At 43.2% G+C, this 26,258-nt stretch overlaps 1 long non-coding RNA gene across 1 annotated transcript; it reads right to left on the minus strand.

Annotated features, from left to right (window-relative positions):
- Positions 1-462: 462 nt before the first annotated feature.
- LOC139827406 (uncharacterized) lies at positions 463-25,891 on the minus strand. Its single transcript, XR_011737941.1, has 3 exons — positions 25,752-25,891; positions 7,015-7,173; positions 463-2,184 (listed from the first exon to the last, which is right to left on the minus strand). It is a non-coding gene; the product is annotated as an uncharacterized lncRNA (long non-coding RNA).
- Between the last annotated feature and the right edge of the window lie 367 nt (positions 25,892-26,258).

A 26,258-nucleotide genomic window follows, 5' to 3' on the forward strand; every position in this document is an offset into this window, starting at 1 on the left:
TGCCTTGTCTCTGGCTGTGTCTGTTGGTCTAATGAAAGATAATGAGTGCGCCTTTAAACTTTGCTGGCCTCCTATCCTCACACCATCAAGGCAGCTACAAAGGCACCTTGCCCTCAGCTGATCTTTCATGAAGAACACATGCTAAGCCTGTAAGGAGACAAACTTCTGCTTTTAACACAGACGCTTGTCTACTGGTACCTCAAGCCAGCAGGATTGCTTGCATCATATGAAATTGGAACATGTGTAAGCATCTTGTAGTGGATCTCATTTTCATCTGAGAACGGCAACTTTTGAGGCTTTTTCACTTAACATGAGAGGCTATGCATCTATGAAAGAAGTGCTTCGTGTGCAATTCCTTTTCCAGAACTCTGGAATTTTGATAAGAAAATCATAGGAAGCAGAAATGAATGACAACAAAAGTACGTGGGACAATATTATTCATACAATGACTGTTTAAAGCAAGCCAAAAATTCCCCACAGAACCTCAGAGGAAAAGCACGCAGGGAGATTTCGTATTTCGCAAATCCCTCATTTTTGGTGCATATGTGCAATATGTAACAGTGTTCGCTGTCCAATAGGCTTCTTACACATAGGTAGATGCTCATTGTCCTTCTATGGAAATACACAGTGAGTTGTGCAAATAGAGGCCACAAGCAGACAAGGAGACATCCATATCCCACCGGCGAGGAATGTGGGTGTGGATCGCCCTGGGCTCCAGCCCAGCCCCGCTGGGGCACAGCCCTTGCGCTGCCTGGAGAACAAGAACAATAACCACCGGAACATGCTCAGAGACCTTTGGGGAGGAAAAAAAAAAAAAAAAGAAAAGAAAAGGGCAGCAGGGGGAAATCCCAGCATGGAGTTTAGTGTGCCGGTGTGTCACTCGGTGCTGTTTTTGTAGATAAACGACACGTGGGGATGTTGACACGTGCATGCGGCATTTGCTCATCTGTCTGGATGCTCACCGCAGAGGGCGGCTGATGTTGAAGTGCAGAGAACACAGTGGCTTGGGTGCCTCCGAAGGGCGAATCATCCTCCGATGAACTGTGAAAGCCCCCTCTGACCTGTTGCTTGGAGGGACATCCCTGAGCTGTGGGAAAGCAGAGGGCTGGAAACACTGCTATTTAGGGGGTGTGTGGTAGAGGGATTGAGAAATCTGCTGAAGCACAATAATGTCTTAAAATAGCTAGTTATGTATTTACTGCCATCTGTCTCTGTTTTGCTAGCCGGCTCACTTAGACTTCATGCGTACGAAAGCGATTAAGTGCTGTGGCTTGTTTTCTTGTTGTGTGTGGTGTGCATGCCGGCATCCCACACACGTAGAGGTGCGCGCGTATTCCCCGTGCTGTATTTTGGAACAAACAGCTCAGGCTGTATCTTCTTGTGCAACACCTTTGCCTCACTGGCAATTTCTAAATCTAGACTGGATGTTTTCTTAAAATAAAGGCCTTCCTCATTTAAAAATAAAAATAAAATTCAGTGTCAGCAGCCTTTGCAGAGGGACCATTGCGCTAATCCATCTTTTGGCATCAGCAATGCATGAACCCATGCTATGCTCCACCCGTCACAGCTGCTGGGCAGAGACAGTCTGCTCTGACAGCCAGGGCTGCCAACTGCAGCTATGGCAAGAGAAACACCACCTGGTTTGATCAGTGGGATCTTATCACAGCCAATAACAAGGCGGGGAAACATAGGTAACTGGAAAAGAGTCGGATGCATAGGTCAGGCAATGATGCTAATCAATATTTTAAGAGTGGGTTGCCTGGCTGTTAGTCCTCATGTCACTGTTTGATATTAGATGCAAATAGCAGGTTTGATGTTTTCAGGCATTGGATGCTGCTTGACTGCAGCAACCATTGTTAATGCTGCAGCCTTGGAAAAATTAGGGCAGTCATTTAGTTGTTGTTATCTGGTAGATAACGTTTGCCTGTGGGCACTCATGTTTTAAAATATTTAACTTTTGACAAATGTCTTTCAGCCACTACAAACAAATAGACATCACTTTTCTCTTTTACTTCAGTTTCCCCAGAAGTAAAGAGTGGAAATAAGCAAACTGTGATTTCCTTTAGCTCTGTATTTCAGACCTCAGCAAATGCAGTGTAAGTAAAGCCATTTTCCAGTGTAGATCTTCTTACCAGTTCTTTATGTGACCCAAAGCAAGCTGTGTCACAGGTTGGTTAGTGTACCCTGTATAAAATAAACAAACAAACAAAAAGTAAAAATGCAGAGGTTTGTTGTAGATGGCAAGTCTGAAAAAAATATTTAAAGAAAGATAAAATTATTTTTAACAAAGTCTGGAATACAGACAAAGATGATTACTTGTTACTTGGTTTACTTATAGCTGTTGTACTACTGTACATACAGGGTAAGAAGTGATACTTCATGGCACCGTGGGATCATCACATCTTCCTACACGCTGAACCTCTGTCTGGTTGGTTGGTTTTGGAGGGGGAGAATTATTAGCTATGCCCAAGGCTGGTGTGTTTCATCATATCTAGTAAGTGTTAATTAATGTAGAAATGAATAAAAAACATCGCACTCAGCACAACGGGTCAAGTTAGAAAGTTTGGTAATAGTACGTAGGAGGGATTTCTGGGGCACACCATAGGTGCCAGCAACTGCTTTTCATACCAGGTACCACCCCAGCCTCCTTGGCAGAGGCAGAGCTCAATTGTAGTGGGGTTTTTTGTTACTGTTTTTCTCCAGCTGGAGGCTGGATTGTGTGTTGCCTGCCCAAAGCCATCTCCGTAGTGAAAAAGACAAGATGGATCATCAGAAAGCATGAGGAAATAGCATTCAAAATCTTTGCCCTTTTAGAAGAAAAGTGATACATTTCTGCCAGCTCCCGCTAGGAATTAGCGTTTTCATTTCTGGTTTCAGCTCAGCTGTGACAGTGAAGAGAGCAGAGGTTGAGTGGGGTCTCTCAGCTCTGAGGGGGGGGTACCTGCTTTGGGATCAGCATGGCTGTACTGTCAGGGCAGTTTGGCTTTGTGGTTCCTTACTTTCCCAGGCTCTCTGGGATTCAGTGCCTCCTCTCAATCTGCTGGTGCTACCAGGTGTCTCTGCCACTACCCCAGGCTCCCTCAATCCTGTTTTTTTTTTCCAAACTCCCCAAACCAACCACTCAACAACCACAGTGAGAGTTTTGAGAGAGACAGACAGACAACAAAACATTGCTCCCGGCCCTGCATATTTATTTAACGCTTGCTTTTTGAGGCATGCAACCCGCTGACACCCTTCAAAGTGAGTGACTGCCTTTCTCCCGTGCTGGCAGCCTGGAATGAAGAAGCCACCTTGCCTGGGGGGACACCCGTGGCTCTGAGTGACAGGCCTCCCTGCAGCAATAAATCTGTCAGCTGGCTTTGGCCGCTGGACTGGGATTTGGGACAAACATGTGGATACCCACTGTTGGCAGCTGTCTCCATGGGCTGACTGGGCTATAGGAGCTGTGGGCTCTATGGGAGCCATCCACAGGGAACCAACAGTGGGGTTTGTTTTCTTTTTTTTCTTTTGTCTTCTTTAAAACCTTCAGAGTCCATTGGATCCTCACTGGTGGCTGGAGCTTATTGTAGGCATGGAAAGGCAGCCTCCAGCCAAATGCACACACAGCCCAGATGTTGTTATACAGGCAGTGCAACCTGACATTGCCAATTATACCCAGCCACTCTCTTATTTGTTTGCTTGCTTGTTTGTTTATTTGCTTTGAAAGGAGAGGGGAATTCTTTGTTGTATTTTGCAGCTGTAATTTGATTTGTCCTAACTTTTCATGTGCTGTTGAGACAAGCTGAGTGGAAATTCCAGTTACATGCTTTCATTTGTTCCCCCTTGGCATGCAGGTTACGGGAACAGGGCTATGGGCCCATTGGCCTACGTGTCATTAATCTTCTGGGAACAATGTGAAGAGAGCATTTGAATGTGTCTTGGCTTTTCCGGCAGGCTCTGTCTGAAGGACTTTTCATTTATAGGGCAAGAATAACAAAACAATAAAAGGAATCCTTGAGAGGAGAGCGTGTGTGTCCCTGAGTGTCCATCAGCCTCACTGGATGGGGTCTGCATCCCAACACCAGGAATGAAAGCCCATCATCACAGCAAGGGGCAGGGGAGAGGGCTCCCATTCAGGCATCCAGAAGTGAAAAAGTTGAATAGATGCAGCTTTTGATGGAGAGTTGTGAATGCAGAGGCAACCGTGCCCCTCCCCTAAAAGTGTCCTGAAGGCAAGGCAGAAGGATGGCATCTGCAAACACAGAGGGGGTGCAGTTCATTGTGGCTCTCGCTGGAGAGCAGCCATTAACTCTGCACCTGGCATTTCCCTGTCCTTGCTGCTACTCACTTGTCACGTTTACCCAGTCAGCTCTCCCGTACGCTCTGTGGTGCAGGGTTGCTATTTACTTAAACAGTTACTGGATTGAATTCACGGGAAGCCAACCAAGACAAGGCCTCTAGGACCAGGGATTCACCAGGGATGCACAGCTTCCCCACTTCAAGTGCTGCTTCTGTGCAAAACTGGGTTTTAAGATGGTATGTTCCAACTTTCCTTTGCAGGCATGTGTATTTTAGTTCATCAGACTTGCTGGTGGAATGGGTGTCTGCTGACTCGTCGGGCTGTTCATTATAGGGCTGGACAGGCAGCAAGATTTCTGTTTTGAAAAATATTTCAAGGTGTTGATGTTTGTGTCAAAGTGCAATGAAACCAAGACACTCCCCAGTTGTTTTTGCCAAAAAAAAAAGAAAAAAATTATATATATATTAATAATAATAATAATACAGAGGAAGAAAGGAAAAATAATACACACTGCACAACAGCCAACAGCTCAAACATGCAGCTATTCGCTTGAAAAGTGGGCTGTAATCTGGAAGAGCACTCCTACAACAAGTCAGGCTGGAGGTCCTTTTCTACGCCCAAGAGTAAAATAAATGTTTTCTGTATTCCTCATCAAAAAATGAGCAAAAACAATAGGTCTCTAAGGAAAGCTTCAGTTTTGATCTACTGCCTTTTCCAAGGCAACACCACCTCCCTTTTTTTAATCTTCCCTGCCATCTCCAATTACAGCATTTTTTTTGCATGTTCTCCACTGTGGAAAGGATAACAGTTGATCTGCTGCTCTTGGAATTGCATATCTTTTTTCCAATGGGGGGAAAAAATAAAAACAAAACACACCAATAAGAATTTCAGAAATACACTAAGAATATTTTGGTGTGCAGCTTCCCTTCGAGAAGTGTTGTGCCTTCAAATATTAAATTTCTGCTAATCCTGCAGTGGATTAGTAATGAGTTACAGGGAAATGTCCTTACCTTTCTGGAAAACTGATGTTCTCATGCCAAAAGAGGAAAGGGGTTGCAGAAAGATCATTTACTGAGGAGAAGGGAAGTATGCAAGAGAAACAGATCATGTTCAGCTGGACTGGCCAGCTAGGAGGGAAGCAGCAGCTGGAAGTAGGAGGACAGGCTTCCATGGGTGAGGGCCAAAGGGCTCTGCCTTTGGGAGAAAGCCCTGGGTGTTGACAGCAGCTGTCTTCAATGCCCTTTGTGATTAATTTGGTTTATGGGACCAGACTGAGTATCTCAACGTTACCATCTCCCGCCGCCTCAATCTTTAGGCACGAAGAAGTGGACTCACGTTATTGTCCCATATCCCCCATCCAACTCTCAGTGCTGAACCACGTCCAGCTTTTGTCCACTTACATCTGCACTCCGGTCTGCATGGGTCAGGGCAAACTGAAGTGTGAGACCCACAAGTAAGGTTTGTCAGGGTGGTAATTTTAAGGTTTTCCCAAGGTTTTGGTGGGGCTTTCTGGAAGACAAAGTTAAGAAGTGGTCTACAAGACAAGGTCCAATAAGCTCATGTATTGGGTGCTCTGGCAGTGTATATAGAATACATAGTAAACATTTCTGATAAGGAGATAACTAATAGGTGCCAGAAACTAAATTGCATCTTATTGAAATTTTCATCAGTGCAACAATTGAAGGATTAGACCTCACTAACTGAAACTGCCTGATTGAACAGTGCATGAGAATCTGTGTTCAGAGAGGAACTGCTGGGAAAATACCAACTTACGTGTCAGTAGAAAAGCTGGAAAACATGAGCGTCTTTGAAATAAAAAATGAATGGCTCGACAGAAATGTGTATTTTAAGAAAACAGTAATTCATATGCTCTGCAATTTGAAAGATTAATGATGGGATTTCCACTTTATCAGAATTAAAGTACTGTAGCTTCACAAAGAGAAATTCCATTAATGAAGCAACATATCTGAAGGTTCATAGTTAAAGGGTAACTGGTAAAAAAAAAAAAAAATCTTGTATTTCAGCATATCTGCAGGAAGCCAGGAAAACCCAAGTATCTTTTAAATTCAGTTTGAGGATTTATAGAAAGTGAATTCAAAACCAGTATTTTACAATTGCTGTTAAAATGGTCTCAGGAAAACTCTTAATTTTTGTTTGTATCAAGGAAAGCAAGAGTTTCCCAGCTGTGAGCATCAAATCCTGCACAGGAGCCAGCTTGCAGCTGGAAAGGAACTCTCTTTACCATTAATATTTCCCACCCCTCTCACCAATTTCGTAGCGAAAGAGGGGGAACCCAGAAGAGAGCCTAGCCCAGCAAGCAGCTGGTGGCATCCACTCTCACTCCCAACCAAAAAAAGTGAAGGGCAGAAGCCTCTGATAGGTCTAGGTCTGGAAGAAGCTTGGCAGCAATGAGTGTGACTGTGACAAACACCTACTTAGTGCAGGTCCTCATCTCCACCCTGTTCATTGGGTTCTTTTGGGCCATCCTAGCCCATGCAGACCCAACTCAATCTCGTGCTCTTGTTATAGCTCCAGGTTCAAGCTCCTTCGCTGCCAGCTTTTCAGCAAGGTGTTGAACCACCGCTTGTTGCTGGCAACATGAGCACCCCATTGCTTGACTTTCTGTGCATGGGAACTTCTCTCAGCAATTCCCTCCCCAATTCCTTACACCTTAAGATGAAGATGGCCATTTCTCATCACATTACATAAACAGTCTCTTAAGGGCTAAAATTCACCTCTGTAAGCAGCAGCATTTCTCAGATGATAGCACAACCTGACTCGCAGTTTCCTTTTGTTTCTCCCCGCCTTCCTTTCATCGATCTGTGGTATTTCATCTTGCACTTGGTTTGGAAAGCTTCAAGCAGGGCTCCTTTCTTTGTTGTATGTTTGCACACCTAGCAGAGAGTGAGAAGACCTGAATCATGACCAATACTCCTGGACAATACTGCATTACACACAAAAAAAGGGCAACAGAGAGATGAGGATTTGTTGATACTCAAGCTGTACTCAGCATCCCCAGCCTTCCCGAGAAGTCACCAGCTGAGTGCTGATGGGGTTTGGTCCCACGTGTGGTGGAAGAGGTTACCTAGCTCTGAGAAAGTCAATTAAATCTCAGTACATCTCAGCTCCTCAAAGACATTTTAGTCCTCCTTTGTGAACTGTTTTACTGTTTGTGGTGATGGAGGCTGCCACACCCTGGCTGCTATGGAGACAAGGCACAGTGAGGTTAAACCCAGAGATGTACTCATGAACTATATGTAATGGTCCTGCTGTTGTAAGACAAGAGATTTTCCAGCCATTCAAGACTTAGGGGAATATATTAGTGTGCATGATGTCTATATGTATTATACATTTTTTTAATGAATTATAACTTTATTGACATGATTCACCACATTGTCTCAGTGACCTTATGTTTCTCTTCTATCTGCAGTGCATGAGGAAATAATTTTATTCAGTAAAGAAGCTTTCAAGCAGGGAATCTTGTATTTCCTTAGAACTGTCAGAGGAAGGCAGGATGTTTTCAAACGAATGCAGCAGCTTGGAAACAGAAGAATACTGCTTTTATTTTTTTGCAGGTGTCAATGTGCATAGGGGAATAGTTGCTAGCAAGAATTTTTGGAATAAATTAACACCTCCCAGAAATGCCTTGGGCCTCAGACCAGCAAAGCAATTAAGCATGTGCTCAACTCGGAATACAGCCTGTTTTCCAAGTCACTTATGCGCATAATGTTAAACAGAGGCTTAATTACTCTGCAAGATCATACAAAAGCAGGGGTGGAAAGGACCTCAAGAGATGACCTAGAACAGCCCTGACCGCTGTTTCGCTAATAGTCCTCCAGTGACAGGGTTTGTACAACTTCCTCTGGTAGCTTGTTCTAACTGCTGAACTATTCTTCAAATGAGAAAGTTTTGGGGGTTGTTTTGTTTTGATTTTCCAGGCAGCTAGCTCTGTTCTTAATAAACAAAATTCTTCTTAGCACAGAGAGTAACTAAGCTTTGTTCATTGTGTAACACCCTTCTTCCACGCTGCAAGGCTGATAGTACCTCTCCTCTCTTGTTCTCTGCTTGCTCCTCTTTCTGTAGTGAATAAAGACAGTTTCTCCAACTTTTGCTTGAATAACATGATTTTCACATCATGCTATCATCCCCATTGCTCTCTTCTGAACTCACTAGTGCATTGATCTCATCTCAAGAGGGGATTCAAGCTGATTCCCCACCAATGTCACACAGGGTAAGCTGATAGCCTCATGTTTCACATCCAGCCCTCCTGTTGATGTATCTTGGAAAAAAACATTCATCCTCTTTTTTTTTTTATATGCATGTGGAGTTTCTGGTCCTTTGTAAACCCAACATCAGTACTTGGCCTTGTCACTTCTCTGCTTATCCAATCTATTTTATTTGTGTATTCAAAAATCCCTCATCTTTACTGTATTTCGTACTGATTTGAAACCCCTCCCAAACTGGATATTCACTAGATTTATAGCTAGTGCTGCAAGTGTTGTGTCACTGTCAGTCTCTGGCTCTAATGAATGAGATTAATAGAGCAGAGACTAGAATAAAGGCACGAAGGACTTCCTTAAATATCATCCTACCTTGACAGTGAATGACTGATAGCTGATGTCCAAGTGCAGTTTTTCACTCTGTCACTCTGTGGTACATTCAATTGATCATATTTTCCTATTTTACTTCTAAGAATATTGTGTAGGAAAATGGCATCCTGCCTTTTTCTTAATTACTAAGCTACTTACCCAGTAAAATAATTTGTCTGACATGCCTTGTTCTTAAAACATACAAAAAAAAAATCTGCTCTGGTTGATAATTGTCAACACATTGTTCTCTTGGGACTATAACTTGGTTATTTGATTATTTGTTCTATTATCTTTCCATTTATCAAAGTTAGGCAGATTAGTTTTGAATTCCCTGGCTCCTCCTTTTTCCTCTCTATAAAGATAGGTCCTCTCTCAGCCATTTTCCAGCCCTCTGGGACATCCTTTTTAAACCTCGAATTCTTGAAGATAATCACAAATAGCTCAGTCTGCTCTGATTAGTTCCGTAACTACAGTAGTGTGAGTTTCATCAGGCCTCATGAACTTGAAATAATTTATCTTATCTAAAAATTGTTTGTACAATTCTTTTTCTATCTTGGCCTTTATCACCTGCTAAATCAATTTCACAGTTACCATTTTTTACAGACTTGAACTGCGTTCTTGGTTTCAGCCATTGTTTCTCCTGTTTCTCCGATAAATGACAAATTCTCCTGAGTTGTCCACTTGCTTCTGGACATCAGGGAAGCCTTTTACACCCCTTGCTAGTTGCTGTTCATTTTGCATTTACATGCTTGTGCTATTCTTGCATGTTCATTCATTGACATAAGCCTGCACTTCCACTTCTACAGTAATGTCATTGACATGGAAATCTTCCACAAGCTCCTGGTGCTGTCCTATTGCTATTCAACTATACTCCCTTTTCTCCCCTGTGACTCAGACTGCTTTGTAGCTGTCCAAATATAGGCGTGTGTAGCTTAAATTTCTGCACTGCTTTCCTCCAAAATTCTTCCTGCAGGACCTGACTTATCATTTCTATGACGCTTTCCAGAAGCTGGTGTTTGTTTTGTAGCTTTTACTCTTTTTCATGAACACGAGCATTTTGTGGCCAACATCATCCCCTTACATTTGAAGGCTTACATTCAATTCCTGGCTACTCAGTGGCGCCAAGACTAAAGAATGCAATCCTACCCCATGCAAACGCCTTTTTTTCCTGGAAACAAAAATTTTTGCCATAGTATTCTAAGAACATGATGAACTGTGTCCTGCCCTATCTGATTAATTACTCATGTAAATTTCCCCATCAGCAAGTCTTTACTCACCTTGAGACTGGCAGTAACCTCAGCCTAGTTCATGTTCTGTGGGTGCTGCCTTGTATGCTGAGGTCAGGCTTGGCGCTATTGGTTTCATTGTGGGATGCAGGAGCCTGTGAATTAAACCTTTTATGGAGTGGTAATACCTCTGATGTCTTTGTGACCCAGGTACCTTTCAGTATTAGACAGGGTTTTGTTGATGCTTTAGTTCCCTAATCCAGCAAAGACTGCAAAGCACTCAGGCATCTGATGGTGGCCAGATGCCCGATGGTTAGACCATTATTTTTTTTGTTCTTTAAATATGTAATTACATGTACTTACTTAAATGGACTTCTCTGTAAGAAAAAATAATGCTCAAAAGGTTTGGCTGTCTTAAATACGCTGGGCAGGTACCATCTTTGTGTTGTCTGGAAAGCTGGAACCCTCAGATCTCATTATTAACATCATTAAATAATCAGAGAGTCAATAATAATCTCATCCAGAGTATGAACTGGTCACACTGCAGAGGATCTACCTTCAGTCATGCTGTCAGTCTGAGTCAGTATCTCTGTCCAATGTTTTTTATTTTCCTATCTGCAAGGAAATGGAGAGGCAACCAAGGCAGAGAGCAGCCAGGAGAAAGGTGTGATCCTCCTCAACCTCTGCACCTCCTGCAGAACAGCTCTTGTGTTGCGCAGATGCTGCAGTGGGCCCATCACCTCCCAGCTCTGGCGAACACTTGAACTCTCAGGCAGGGGCAAAGTTTTTCCCAAAAGACAAAGAGCACTCCCACTGAGGAGTAGGGAGCTCACTGTGCTCCCACTATCATTACTGGTCTGAACTTGGGTGTGACAGCAACGTAACCAGTAGCTATTCTTAAAGCGCTTCTTTCTTGGATTTGTTGCTTGCTTGATCTATTGAAGCGATGGTTGGCACCTCTGCCTTGCCCAGCCAAAGTTCCTGGCCCCATGCAAATCCTTAGAGTCCTGGCTGGCTTTATCAGAAGTCTCCCCGCTCCTGTTTAACGAGTGCCATGGTTACAAGCACCGATAGACTGATGATATTCACATGCAGGAAACAATGCAAGGAAAACAGGATTTGCACGGCTCCGGCTGCACTGGCCCAAGAATTGCAGGAAGTGATTGTACTTTATGAAACCGTCTGTGCTCTGCTAGATTGTCTATAGCTTTTAAGGTCAAGCCATAGCACACGGTGTTTGAAATGCCCTTTGTAATAACGAGGACTGTTTATGAACCGGAGTACAGGCTGTATTGTTTGCCCTGGGCTTTGGTTAAAAGGTGCTATATTTCAGCCTGTTTTGCAGGATGGCACGAGGAATCTATCACGGGCCTTTCTGGCATGGGCTTGGGCTGGGTTCAAAGGGGGAATGTCCATCATGTCATCTGAAGTATTCCCCGGCATGCAGAAAGTCACGCAGCAAGCATTGCTGCCCACTGCCATGTAAAGGCAACAAAAGAGCTGGGGGGTTGGAAATTGGGAGGTCCTGTCAGGCTCCCAGGGTGTTGCTCCAGGAGCTTCCCACAGCAGCCAAGCTGCCTCTCAGAGTGGAGAGAGGTGTGAGCCCCAAAATGGATGTGCTCAACCCAGGGAAAGGGGCAGAGCAGCAATCCAGGGGAACCATAGCCCCGGACAGGTAACTAGGAAAGTTCTGGGAAGCAGCCGGTAAATTCAAGGTCCCTCCTCTGCTAATTCCCTGATCCTTTAAATCGCAGAAGCACTGGCTGGTGCTGATGCAGGTCCGTGCAACTGGGCTGCAAACAATATGCTACTGCGAAGCACGGTCGGATTAGAAGTGCTCAGGCGCTGTTTCTAGTGCCTGCCTTGGGTTTAACAACATCAAGGTTAAAAAGCATAGCGCACAAAGCTCCAGCAATCAAATCTGCATGTCTCAGACCTGCTCCCAAAAAAAGGGAAGAGTTTTCCAGCAGATCTCTTGCTTTTTCAAAGTAGGTTGCTTGTGAAACTTGCCAATCATCCAGAAAAGCTGTGTTTAAAATTAATTACTGCTTACCAACACCTTGGCAGTGAGGGTGACTTGTCTATGTGACCAGTTTTGTTCCTGCTGTAAGGAGTGTAACAGGCTCAGGACCTGTTGGTGTGGCCACTAGTGACAATGTGGGCATGTCAGAAATATCACAGATTGTTAGAGACTTGCAGAGGCCATGGTGGAATCTGGAAGCTGAGAAGTGTCCTCCTTGATCTGTGAGTCTTCAGTTAGCAATCACACCAGATGGCAGGTGAGTAAATACAAAACAGCAACCTGAGGGATGTGCTGGGACCTGTGATGACCAGCAGCATGCTGATCCTTAAGTACAGGTTTAACTTGATTGATACAGAGAGGACCCTCTGGTTGCAACTAAGATGAAACATATGGGAGGGAGGAAGGGAGAGAGCATCAGCAGGCATTGGGAGAGGAAGATGGGAACATGGTTGAAATCCCCCAAGGGGTCACTCAGTGCCAATGTTTTACTGGCAGAAGCCTGGCCTGTGGACGTACAGACTCCAGCAGCAGCACCGAGTGAGGGGACACAAAACAGCAGCAGCCGTGAGAAAAGTCTCAGCGTGTTCTTGCTCTGGTTCCCTCCTTCCCTCCCCATGTTCATGTGCAGGGAAAAGAATTTACCCCCTTCCTGAGACACAGCAGGGGCCTTAGGGCAGCTAAATTGCCTGAAACTTGTTCTAAACTAAGCAGTCTGCTCTTCATCCCATTTGTTTTGCTGTTTCTACATCAGAGGGGTAGATCTCCTGGCCTCGGAACAAGGGAAATACTTTGCTTGGGCAGACAAAATCTCCTCCCTGACCAGGACCAAACTGTGGAGAGCCAACTAGCCAGCCTGGAGTACAGCACTGTTTTCTAACAAATAGACTCAAGAAGAAGAGTTAAGGGAACACATAATTAACATTTGCAGCAGATGCTGAGGGATGAAATACTTGCTTTTGATAGACATCTTTCATAGCCCTTCCCATTGCTCCTTTGAGCACTCTCATTCGTCTTCCTTATCCACATGGTGAATGTTGACCTGAATTTAAACTGTAAGCAAGTCCAGAGCAGTAACTCAGTTTGTATGGAGTAGTTGTACAAGAGTGTGTTTGCTGAGCTTCAGCTGGACCTCCCTGTTGTCATTGCAGCACAACTAATAGCTCCAGCTGCCAAGGAAGATACAGGCAGGGGAAGGCACCTGTCCCAGGCACCGTCAGCTCAGACACCAGATTGGTAGAATCCTTCGGTGCAGGTAGTATTTCCTCAGCAGAGAAAGCTGATATACCCTTTGCACATCTCCTCCCATCCACCCACTCCAAGTTCTTCTAGGCATCCAGAAAAAATTGTTCTGATTCATTCCCCTTTGTCTTTATCCAGATTCTAGTACTTCGTGGCACTGAAAATTTTTAGGAGCCTCACCAGCAGTCTGTATATATTGAGAAGAAGGGTCAACAAACCTGAATGTCAGTGGACTATGATAAGTGCCAGGTCCTAGGAGGCAGGAGCTTCTAAGGGAGCTAGGGACAAACACCACAAAGTTTACGGAGGGGACAGGTAAGATATGGTTCATGTTAAAAAAAAAAATAATTAGAAACTGGAGGGTCTTCAAAATATTAGTCACTTCAAAAAAATCTTGGCACGTGTGTATCTAGTGTGAGCAAATGTAAGGATCTGAGCTTATTTTCATTGTCTAGCAGCTAATTATTGTTAAAGTGTTAGACACTGTTTGGACACAATGCACCATACCCTCCAGGGTATGTAAAACAGAAAAGTGAAGAGATGGACAAAGCAAATCTTAAATGTGATGTTGACTTCACTGGATCCACTCATATGTCTAAGATTAGTCACAAGCGAGCTTTGCTGGAGAAAGGACAACGCTCAGTTCTTTGCTGGTAGAACTCTGTTTCTACTAATTCCCTGGTCATCTTTCGCCAGGCGGTGAAGAGTTTATATGCCCCCGGCATTGTTCATTACAGCAGCTCTTGGGTGGTTATTCACAGTTTATCAGATATGATCACTTGCTCCATTTCCTATTGGTTTTCTTCCCAGAAAATGGGGACCATGTACCCAGGAAGATAATGACCGCATTCCTAGAGTGAATACATGAAACTTCTGAGGTTGAGAAATGTTTCCTTGTGTGCTGTACACGTGAGTAATAAGGAGAATGACATCCCAAAAGCAGCAGAGCAGCTGTGTCTATTTGGACTCAGTTCTTGGCCCTTCTCTCTTTATTTTCTTAATATGATCGCCTTTGCCTGTTTGGTAGGACACACAGGCACATAGGGGACACGTGCTAATATGTGCCACGCTCCCACCCTAAGGGCAGAGTTTCCCCATGCTTTTATTTACCAAATGAGAAGTTGGTTGTCCAGCTTGGACTTTGAATGTGGAAGAGCTACTGGAAAGACCTAAAGCAGTGGTTAGCCAAAGGAATAATTTAAGCTACTCATATACGGGTAACTGCTAAATTAACTGGAATCTATCAGGGAAAAGACAGCAATGCCAGACTAGGACAGATGATTTAAAAGCACAGATATGCAATCCAATAAGCTAGGAATTTGCAGCTTAAGGGGGAAATATAGCAGAAAATGTTTAAAGACTAGGAATGTGTAAATGAGAAAAGAATGAAGAAGAACCAAGGACTATAATACACTTGTTTGAGGAGTACCTGGAAAAACTGGGACTTCCTAACTTAGGGCTAAGTTAAACCTCTTTGTAGGGATAAATATTTTTATCAGTCATGAAACAGAGGTGATAAAGCTGCCAAGGAAGGGAGAAAAAGAGCAACGGGGCGTAGGATGGAGCCTGTACAGAACGAGAAGGAGTACAGAGCAGGTTGTCAGAGGAGCTCCTATAAGAAGCAGAAAGGGAATGAAGCCAGTAAATTATACTCTTAAGATAAAATGAAAAGCATTTTGTAAAGTGCAGGATAAACCTCTGTCCTGGCATTCTGCAGCCAGGGTTTTTAAAAATTACTTTGTCCTGTACAGGTTTTTACAGACTCTGTGACTACACTAGATGCAGCCAGTATTTTTATAATGAATATGAAGTCCCAGATTCAGGGACATAGTAACAGACACAGGTTGGGACCAAACAAGTAGCATTGTGATTGCCTGCCTGGTGGTCTATTTATACACAGCTCTGATCCCTTGCTCTCTTTCTCTGCTTGTCGTGTCCACAAGGTGAGAAAATTGTGGGGCATCCTTTTCACCGCCCTTCCCCATGACCATCCCAGGTGCTCAGCTTGGGGACATCTGAAGCCATAGGTGACAAGTAGATCCTGCAAGATGATCTGTAGTTCCTTCCAACCACCAGAGCACAGCTCTCTGGAGAACATAAGAATAAATAAATAGAAAGGACAACCTGACATAAATTACACAGGAAACTTTTGACCACTTTGGCTCCCTACATGTAACAACAGCTTTTAAGAACTCTGCCATCAAGACTAATTCCAAGGTCAGCAGATCATAACCCTTTATCAAATGAAAAATATTTGCCTTCATAACCTCAGCACAGCTTATGTGACTGGGCAGGAAGTTAATTTCCACCAAAAGATTTGCTTGTTTGTTTATAACGAGTGGCTAACATTGGTTCCAGAGTCTGTACTGAGACACCCAACTACATGGCTCAGTTTTCCAGGGTAATGCACTTGTTTGCTGTTACAGGCAGGACCGGTTACAAGTGAAAATCAGCCTGTGCTTACGAGTTGCTTATCTAATCCAAGAGCTTCACTCTAGATTATAGTATTTTCAAAACTTTGTTTTGCTTTTCTTACAGTATTCAGAATAATTGACACCATTTTAATTTTGAAATACTAAATTCAAGGAGTGTTAGTATGCTTACAATTTTGATCCTTTGCCAAATATTTATTTCCTACTGCTTTTATTTTTTATTATAGTTTCTTATTGTTAATTGTTTGATTTCAACCAACACATTGAATTTCTAGAGTGTTATGTAAACTTCTTACCAGCTCTGGCATTTCACAAATCTTCAGTGGTGTTGCTTTAATTTTAAATATTATAAAGAATTTGAGATTCTTTTTACTTATGTTCTGGCATTGCAGCCTCTTGGACACATTCAGGTGGCGCTTTCAAGATTTTCCCTAAAGCTGTGCAGGCATCCTTTCTCTAAAGGGAAACTAAACAGCTCACGGTCCCAAGAGCCCAGAAGCTGGGGTTTTAATTAGGCCATGAACTATTTCCCAACTCACAGTTAAAGTTGGCAGCATTACAGACAATTCAGAAGAGATCAGACCAAGGTATAATTGAAAGAACAGGCTGTAAAGCTGAGATATATATTTGCATTTAGACTGCCCTGCAAAGTGCTCGGGTCCAAGCCCAACACTTAAAGTAAATAAATAACCAAAAGAACAGTATGTTTAAAACGCAGCAGGAGTGAAAGTGCTTTTCTCTGTCTTTTATGTGAAAAGTTTGCACAGCAGCCAAACACAACAACAACAAAAAAGCCTCAAGAAAAAAAAAAAATCAAGCAAACAAATGGCTGCTAAAAGAGACATTCACCTAAGACTCCTGCAACCTGAAAGAAGTCTGTGGAGAGGGGTTTTTTTATGCATTTTAGCCAAAGAGTGTGGACAGCTTTAAATAAACGTGAAAAGTTGAAATCCTCTACCACCACTATATATCACCCTGGCTTAACGAGAAAATCCCTAAAGTATGTTTGTTGACGGACTTGTAACAATTGCAGAGTTAATGCTGTTATTTACCACCACTTCCCCCTCCCTTTTCTTTTCTTCCTCTTTTTCAACCTTGACGGTCTCAGAAGCTTTGCCCCTATGTATTTTATTTGCTGATTGATTCAGCTCAACTCTGGTTTAATCCAGAACAGCAAGAGTAAATGAGGCCTTTTTTATTACGATGACTCTTTTTTGCAGGTACTGTTTGTTTGGAGATTAGGGAGGCCTGGGGAAAAGGGGTGTTTGAAGCATGTCTCCCAGGATGCCTTATTAAAGGATGGCAGTTTCTTATCACTTCTCATCACACAGCTGTGGCCTCTTAATTCCTGTTGTTTCTCAATATGCATTCTTTAAGCATTTCCATGTTGACAGTGATATAATTTGTGGTATGCCCTCCCCCCTTTCCCTTTCTGTTTTCATCTTATCTGATTTGTTATTGAATTTTTTGTTGTTGTTTTGGGGTTTTTCTCTGAACTTGCAGGAAGCTATTTTTAAGTTTCAAAAAGTTTTAAAACGGAAGAGAAAAGAAAAATGAGGTCTGGGTGGAAGAATAAGCAGCAGATTTTGGGAATGCTGGCAAGCAAGAACACTATGGACTCTGGCTGCTCTTCAAGGAGGATGGCCTGGTCTTAAATGGCTGTTTTTCAGACCAAAATGCAGTGCACGTGCAAGAGCAGTCTCAAACGGCTCTGAAAATAGGAGGTGATGAGGCTGCATTAGAAAACGTATGAACTGTATAAAGCAGAGGCTCAGAGAACCAGCAGCTGCAAGCAGCTCCAGCACAGCAGGGCTCAGAGCTCCTTAGAGGGCAAAGATCCCTTGACAAAGAGTTGGCAAAACATGGCAGAGAATAGGATAACCATCAGGAGGGCTAATGGGCTCCCACTTGACACAAACCACAAAATTTCCTCCTTATGTGGCTAAACCAGAGGCCCATGCTGGAGCAGTGTGCTCATTAAACTGGAAAGGAAGAATCTGAAGAGGTGGAAGTCACGGCTAGCACGTATTGCTCCCCTTGGATTAGACTGTCCTGAAGGTGATCCTTGATCTCCTTCACCTGCACTCAAAACTGCCATTTTGATTTGCACAGGAGGCTGAGAGATAATCACTGGAGGTCATTGCTTCATGCTCAAGTAAAGACTTAGTGTCCAGTGTCAAGTGGCCAGGCTAGTCATGGCCACTTGGAGTTAAGGGAAGGAAGCCGCAGGAATCACAGAATCACAGAATGTGAGGGATTGGAAGGGACCTCAAAAGATCATCTAGTCCAATCCCCCTGTCAGAGCAGAAACACCTAGATGAGGTTACACAGGAAGGCATGCAGGTGGGTTTTGAATGTCTCCTGAGTAGGAGACTCCACAACCCCCCTGGGCAGCCTGTTCCAGTGCTCTGTTACCCTCACTGAGAAGAAGTTTCTTCTCAAATTTAAGTGGAACCTCTTATGTTCCAGTTTGAAACCATTACCCCTTGTCCTACTGTTGGTTGTCACCGAGAAGAGCCTGGGTCCATCCTCATGACACTCACCCTTTATATATTTGTAAACATTAATAAGGTCACCTCTCAGTCTCCTCCAAGCTAAAGAGACCCAGTTCCCTCAGCCTTTCCACATAAGGGAGATGCTCCACTCCCTTAATCATCTTTGTTGCCCTGTGCTGGACCCTCTCCAGCAGTTCCCTGTCCTTCTTGAACTGAGGGGCCCAGAACTGGACACAATATTCCAGATGGGGTCTCACCAGGGCAGAGTAGAGGGGAAGGAGGACCTCTCTTGACCTACTAACCATCCCCCTTCTAACACTGCAAAGCCTTTCACAGCAAGGGAGGAGAGCAGGACCAGGAGCTTTTCTTCCTCTGGCACCCTGGTGGCTGTTTTCCCTTGAGGGGCTGCATGTGAACCCAGCTCCAAGTTTCTCACAAGCACCACAGGGACCCTTTGGAGAACTACGCAATTTCTCTGGAAGGTTATTGGCTGTTGAGTTTTCCTTTTTTTCAGTAGCTGACCATGTGTTTAGGCGTGAGAAAAATCTTGCCTCACCTCTTTTCTCAGCCCATGTCCTCCATACCTAGTTATACAGTACTCACCATGACAGTATGAACGCTAGGAGTAAGAAAAGAAGAAAGTGGGGATCACTAGGAATATACACAGCTCACTGACAAAGTAGTTACTGTTACCAAATCAGTGACTATAAGAAAAAAATGTTCTTCCCCTAAAATTACCTGATGGTCCCACAAGTCACCTATTATGCTGGATATAAATTAAATAACAATCTGTAATAGAGCCAATAAAGTTGCTAAAGAAAGCACCCACAGAACATTTCAGACAAAATAAGGAAGAGCTTTCAATGGCCAAGACATTACAGCACCATCTGAAATTCCCTAACGTGTCTGTCCTTGGAAGGTCAGCATGGAGAAATACCAAGCAAAGAAAAAACAGACCTGCACAATAGAAACAAATAGGCATACAGAGAAAGGGAGTGACTTGGTGCTTTTGCATTGTGTACCCGCAGCGTGCCCATTTTCCTTGGCTTTGCTGCTGTTTTCCTTTCTTCTAGGCATTGCTACTCAAGTTATCTCCTGACCACTGTGGCCAAAGCAGAGCAGTTGTCCCCTTTGTGGTCTGGGATTTCTTCTTGCACTCGAGTAGGGAGTGTTGGTTTCTTCACTTTGAGATATCTTCCTCCCTTCCCAAAGTTTACCTACTAAATTCTTTCTTTTTAACATCCCAGCATGACTCAGCTGTCACTGTGACAGAACTATTAGAAACAGAGAAGATCCTGATGACCAGGATCCTGTGTGCTGATGCTCAGGCCGGTTTTGCCAACACCTTTTAAGGGTGAAAAGGCAAGCTAAACATCAGGCTGATGATTACTCTTACCCTAGGTCTTTGGTCTTGCCTTGGCATGTTTGCTTAGGTCACTTGTTGAAGTACCCTGCTGTTAGAGCCTGGGTTTGCACTGTGGAAATGGGATCAAGGGCTGTAGTTGGATGAAACAAGGGGATGACATTGGAGGAGAGAAAAGGAAATTGCTTCCTATACACAGAGAATCCAGAAAGGACTGTGGCAACTCAAATGTATTTACTGGTACTCAGGCTAAATCACAACATGCCTCTGTTTCATTTTAGGGTTTTTTAATAAGAATTTTCCATCTGAAGAAAAAACTGCAGTACCTCAGAGTCAAGGGATTAGGTCCTCGCTTCTGGTTTCCTTGACTGTAAAAACCAGATATAACTGTTAGATTTTTCTTTTTTTCTTCCTCACTGGCCCTGTGATTCTATACAGATTTATAAACCTGAGAATTATAAGAAGTTACCCTGGAAAGGTGTCTCAAGAGATCTCCTACTGCATCACTCTGAAGTGCTCTCATATATATATTACACAGAGAGTTTCTGGGTCTGTTTTCAGTACACCTCGGTGTTTGTTATTCAAGGCTAACCACACAGCACCTTGGTTGCTTCTCCCAGATCATATGTGCCAGCCCTTTGTCATTGCCCTTGCTCAGCTCGGGGCCCAGCCCACCTCCCCTCTCTCCTCCCTGAAGCACAGCTTCCAGTTCCAGACCCAGTGCCCAAACTGAGGCTTCAGCAGCACTTGGTGGGGGACAGATTTGAGGACGTTGTTACAACTGTTGTGAGAAGCTGGATCTGAGGGCACACCCAGGAGACTGTTACTACCCCTTCCCCACCTTGATATTAATGCTTTGGAGACAAGTCCCCTACGCTTATTAAAGATGCAGAGACTTAGGCATCAGGATGCTCATCTAGACACATATGGCCAACCATGAGTACTGATAAAATGCCAACTAATCTCACAAGCATCTAGTTGGGTTGTCTTTTTTTTTGCTCGCCTTTCTGTTGGGGAAGTCTAGTTTTTTTTCATATCCATTTGGTTTCATGACAGAGGTCTTCTCTGAGTAGATATCATGCCTCAGTCTTGCCAAGACTAGCAGAACAAGCACTGCCCTGTTTCATTTTACATGTTGAAAGGCTGTTTTCAGGCATCCCCTCAGTTGTATTTTTTTCTACACTTTCCATATTTTTCCTCTTATTTTCCAATTCTTTTACTGTGAAGACATGTGGGCATAGACAGTCTCTCCCAAAAGAGGACACTGCACCATAAAGGATACTCAGACTCGCTGCTCCAGACACAAGCTCAAGTTGCGCATTATGTTGGTTTCCCCATGTGCTGGCCAGTGCTTTAACCACCAGGTTTTTCAGTCCCTCAGAGGCACCACCCCTTCAGTCAGGTTGCACAAGGATCAGCTTTTCTATGGATTATTTTAGACAGCTGAAATCCAGGACAAAGAGTGTTGCTGCCAAGTCTGCTTAGAAAGAGATGTTTATGTCCTTGAGGGAGCCAAGCTGAGGCCACATAGTTTTGGATGATTAGATGGCCTTGTTATTTTTCTGACTTCAGAAGAGTCTGTTCTTAGGCACTGTGTTTTGAGTGGCGTTTTAGGGTATTGTTCGCTTTTTAGGGTTCAAAATCAAGAATAATGCCAGGAGGCTGGACCAGTAGTGAGTCCTGAACTGACTGCGTCAGGCTGGCTTAGGGTATGACAGAGCTCACTGCTGTGTCCTGGGGAGGTGACATCCTGATGGCAGCCACAACCTGTATCCCACAGGTGTTAAATATCAAACCAGCAGGTACCAGGGTACCTGCATGAGCCAAGCAGCAGCTGCCTGTCACACCACGGTGTGCAACACCACAGCCATGGCCATGGGAGTGTGGGGTGCACTTGCCTGGCTCTGATGAGAAGTGTGAAAGCAGTTTTTTTAAGGGAAGCAAATTTCGTAAGTTTGAAAAACAGTCATCTGCAGTATCCTTCTAGGTCCAGGCTGGAGATCTGAGCTGCTTCCATTAACCTCTAAAGGGCCTTGAAGAACAGCACTATTTAGTTAACTAATCACTCAGTACTGACTTCACTTTTTCTGATGCATCAGACTGTGTATACTTAACTATAACTAGATAATTTTACCTTTTAAAAAAACTTATTTGAATTTATCTATTTTTTGAACTTCAATTTATTTTGTCAGTGGTGAGTGTTCACAGTTGAAGTCAAGAAGGTTTCTAGTTTTCTTGTTGAGCACAAACTTGGAAACTTAATCTTTGACCTGAACTTTCTTCTACTCACCAAAGCAGCTTTGTTTACTGTTATTATCTGCAATTTTTATTTTCTTATATACTAATACCTAGCTGTGTACAGGGGCATTTTTTTCCCACGAACCCTTAACTTTTGCTGGTTCCGGAGTTTGGCACTAAACTGAGGTGCTGGTGCCCTCTAGTGACGAATGTCTGGTGTGAAGAACAAAGCGCATGTTTCAGCAGTTAGCTGCTGCTGTGACCATCTTCTGGAGCCTGCACTCTGGTTTAACATTTTTATCAACTTTGAAATATTAAGAAAGAGAAACCTGCACCTCTTCAACCCGAAGGACTGCTGCTAGTGAAGCAGAGCTTGCAATTCGCAGTGTATCATTTAGGAAACACAATTAGGAGCATTTCCTAAGCTCACATTACCTATAAGCAAGTTGTTCTTCTCTCATGTTTGCTTTACTTTTATTTGTAGTGTCAACTTGTATTTGTAGTGTCACTTTGTGCTGTACACTCACCTATTGCCCCCCAGATACTCTTTCTCTGCCTCCTCTCACTATGTGTGCAAATTTAGACATTGTAGCCGTGGTTCCTCTTCCAGCAGCTTCGCCCCTTCCCAACTAGTCCTCTCTTCTTGTCCACTGAGATTTTTAAGTACATTGGAGTCCGAACATGTTTTTAAATACACGCCCATACAGCCAGGATTTGATCCTTCATGCCTCTACAATGATATAGAGACCAGCAGGAAGGAGGTCTGTGATACTTGGTATTTATAACTGGACCTGTTGGTTAGTCGTGAATGGTCTACCACGTGCTGGTATAATGTTTTTCCACTTACCTCTTAGAAAGATGTCACCTTTAGGATCAGTACATCACAATTTTAAGTCTCTATGAAAAACCTAGTTGCTAAGAACTGGATGTCTGCTTCATTTTCCTGAAGGGCTGGGCTAATCTCTGCAGGTTTTTCCTGGAGAAATTAAGGCACTTATATTTACATTCATTTAAATTAATGGCATGCACAGTGTGCATTTAGCTAGAAAAATATTGACTGATTTTTCTTTAGTTGAGGTTATTGTGGCCAGGCTCTGGCAGGACTCAGAGGAATTTGGCCCTCATGTTGCATCATGCAAAGGGAAAGCCTAAAACACGCCCAAGGGCTTTGCTGCTCTGCCAAATACAAACAGGGAAACGCTGATGGCAATAGGTTAGAGAAGCAGTTTGCTGCAGTCTTGTCTGAAGAGTGGTGCTGTGGAGACCATGCACGGCACAGTGATGCTCCCCAGAGGAATCCTGGCCTGTGTGACAGGAACATGTGCATAGGGAATAGAAGCTGCTTCACCTCAAATTGGCAGAGATGCTGCTGGATAAGGTTGACTTTAGACATCTTCTGTATCATCTGAACGTCATGTTTTCAGGTCACTTGGAGACTGGCAAAGTCATTGGCGCAGCCCTCAGGCATGTGGGTTGTGCAAAAAAGTGACACAAAAATGAGAAGGGCCACAGAGCCCGTAGCACATGTGCCTCCTAGTGACAGTCTGTATCACACGTAGAAAGTGGCATAAAGAGGCAGAGATTTGCTCGTGTTTCTTGTTTGTTTTTAATCAGGACTTTCCAGTGTCTAAAAATGTTAGTGTCAATTTAATGTAAATATATAACTGATTTTCAGACACCCTGAAAAAAATCCTGGGATAATAGAGTAACGAGCATAATGCAAATCTGCCTTCTGAATGAGTTCATGACCTGTTTCTCAACAAAATGTGGCTAATACACAATTCCAGGTAGTCCAGACAATTATAGTCTCTGTACCATAATTACTGCAATGTCAGTTGGATGTTTTTTCTACAGTATTCAACAATGAGCTTGGCTGATAGTCACATTTCCTTACTCACAGACACTGTTTAGGTTTGACGGAGATTTCAAACTACAGCAAACCTAAATGAACCAGAGAGTCTTTATCCATTGACTGCTTAAGTGACATCCATGAAAAACAGCTGACAAAGTAAACGTACATAATGCACTTAAATAGCATGTTTTCTATGATGTGTTCAGGTTAAACTGCGTGGGTAGGTTAAAAGCTGCCTTCTCCGAATATGGCTCTCCTCAGCCAATCCAGCCATGATCCTCTCTGTCAAAGATATGAGAAAGCAAGAAGAGTCTGCAAGTGAAGGAGGAGAAATTTGACAGAGCCTGGCAAAATTTCAAACCCAACACTGGGATCAGCACAAAATCTCCAAGTTCAATAACTGAAAATCAGTTTTCATAGGGGAGTTGCAGCAAGACGTTTCAAAAGACCCCTGCTGGAGGCTCTCTACCCACTTAGGTTCTTTCATAGGGAAAAGGTACGATTTCATTTTCCTGTTAATTTGAGAAAAACTGCTGTATATACAGATGATTCAGTTACATTCAGTTATAGGCATGCCTCTTCATGAGAAGCAAAGAAAGCATTTTGGATATTTGAGAAAAGCAGATCTTTAAATAGCAGTACAATTCTGCTACAGATGGGTAGCAACTCCAGCCTTTCATCTGAACATTTCATACTTCGGGGCACTCAAAACTGAAGTATGACGTTTGCATCATTAAAATGTTTAGAGTCCACCTACACAAGATTGTAAAACATGCAATTTTCAGCAGACGTTACTTAAGTCACATCTGCTCTCTCCCTGTTTCCATACTTCTCCCTCTTTCTGCCCACTTCTGCTGTTAAATCCTAAAGCTTTTCACAGAAACTTCTTTTTATAGACTCTTTTTATTAGAGCCCTATCCCTGCTAAACACTTCTATGAAATTCTCTAATAGAGTCTAACCACCTAAAGACCCTGTGGTATCCTGTTAGATCTTCAAAGTTGATTCTATACAAGTTTCTCACTGAACACATTTCAAATGTCAAATTATAACTTTAAGCCTGTGATAGTATATATAGTAATTTCATCCTCTTCCTTCCAGCTTTTGGAGGAAACTTTTTCTTCCCTTTTGCACACACAACCTCCACAAGCTGTCTGATGTTTCTCGTCATAGATCACATAGAAATTTGTCTTTTTAGAGATGCAAAGCATTAAAAAAATCAGCAATAAAAGGATATTTTAGAAAGTTACTATTACATAAGGGAAGCCAAACTATTATGTAAGGGAAAGAGTGCTATGGAAGGGAAGGAGCACAAATTGACCTGCAAGCTTAACTCCTTGAATGCTTGAAGAAAGATTATGTCCTTGAGAGCTTGCCTATTTTTCTAATAGTATCAGGTTAAGAGTCTCGTCCCTGTCTGGAAACCATCCTGCACTTGTTCTCCAGACAATCACCGCAAGTGAGACGCAGTGATGCTGCCACTGTGGCCTTAAATCGTATTATGGCTGTATGGTGTTACAGCTTGGTGGTGGTGAGGTCAACCTGAGCAGACATGATCATAGAATCATAGAATAGTTTGGGTTGGAAGGGACCTTCAAAGGCCATCTAGTCCAACCCCCCTGCAATGAGCAGGGACATCTGCAACTACATCACGTTGCTCAGAGCCCCATCCAGCCTGGCCTTGAATGTCTCCAGGGATGGGGCATCTACCACCTCTCTGGGCAAACTGTGCTGGTGTTTTACCACCCTCACTGTAAAAAACATCTTCCTAATGTCTAGCCTGAATCTCCCCTCCTTTAGTTTAAAACCATGAGGATGTTGCGTTGCATCCCTGACACTCTTTCCACCTCTAACACAGTGACCCAAAGCATAAGATTATACACTTTTATATTTTTAAATATGGAACTGGAGTGTTATCTACCTCTATTCCTCCCTGTCCATAGGGTCCTGTCAAGTTTATGTTAGAATAAAAACTCAAGAAGACTTTTAAAATCTAGAAGCAGCATCCAAGGCTTACCAGGAATTCTCCAGCGGCTCCATCCATCCCCACAGCTGGATATTCCACCTAATGAAAATCAGCAGGGCTCTCAGAGAATCAGGCTGTTCCTGTAATCCAGCCTTCCTGTGTCACAGGAGTAAGTAAAAACACTGTGCTACAATTGCCTACCTTATTCATGACTAAGCTCTGACCCTGCATTTGCTTGTTTGGCATTTATCATATATATTTTTCACATACAGAGCATATGTTAGATTTACAGATCATATGGGCAGAACAGGCAGAGTGAAAGACGACTCCCATTTCTGTGTTTCTAAAAGGCTCAGAATAGAAAATCCATCAGAACATGAACCACTGGAGATTTAACAGGCTGGCTCTGTTCTTGAATAAATTATTCCCCGGTGTATTAACAGAAACATTAATTTAAGGTTCAATGCTGTTGATGTGACCACACAAGCATTCTTATTACTACATGCAAAATGCTGAGTTTATACTGCCCTCTCCTGTAACACACTGAAAATGAAAACA

Source organism: Patagioenas fasciata, chromosome 2, assembly GCF_037038585.1.
Source record: "Patagioenas fasciata isolate bPatFas1 chromosome 2, bPatFas1.hap1, whole genome shotgun sequence".
In the NCBI taxonomy this organism is placed as follows: domain Eukaryota; kingdom Metazoa; phylum Chordata; class Aves; order Columbiformes; family Columbidae; genus Patagioenas; species Patagioenas fasciata.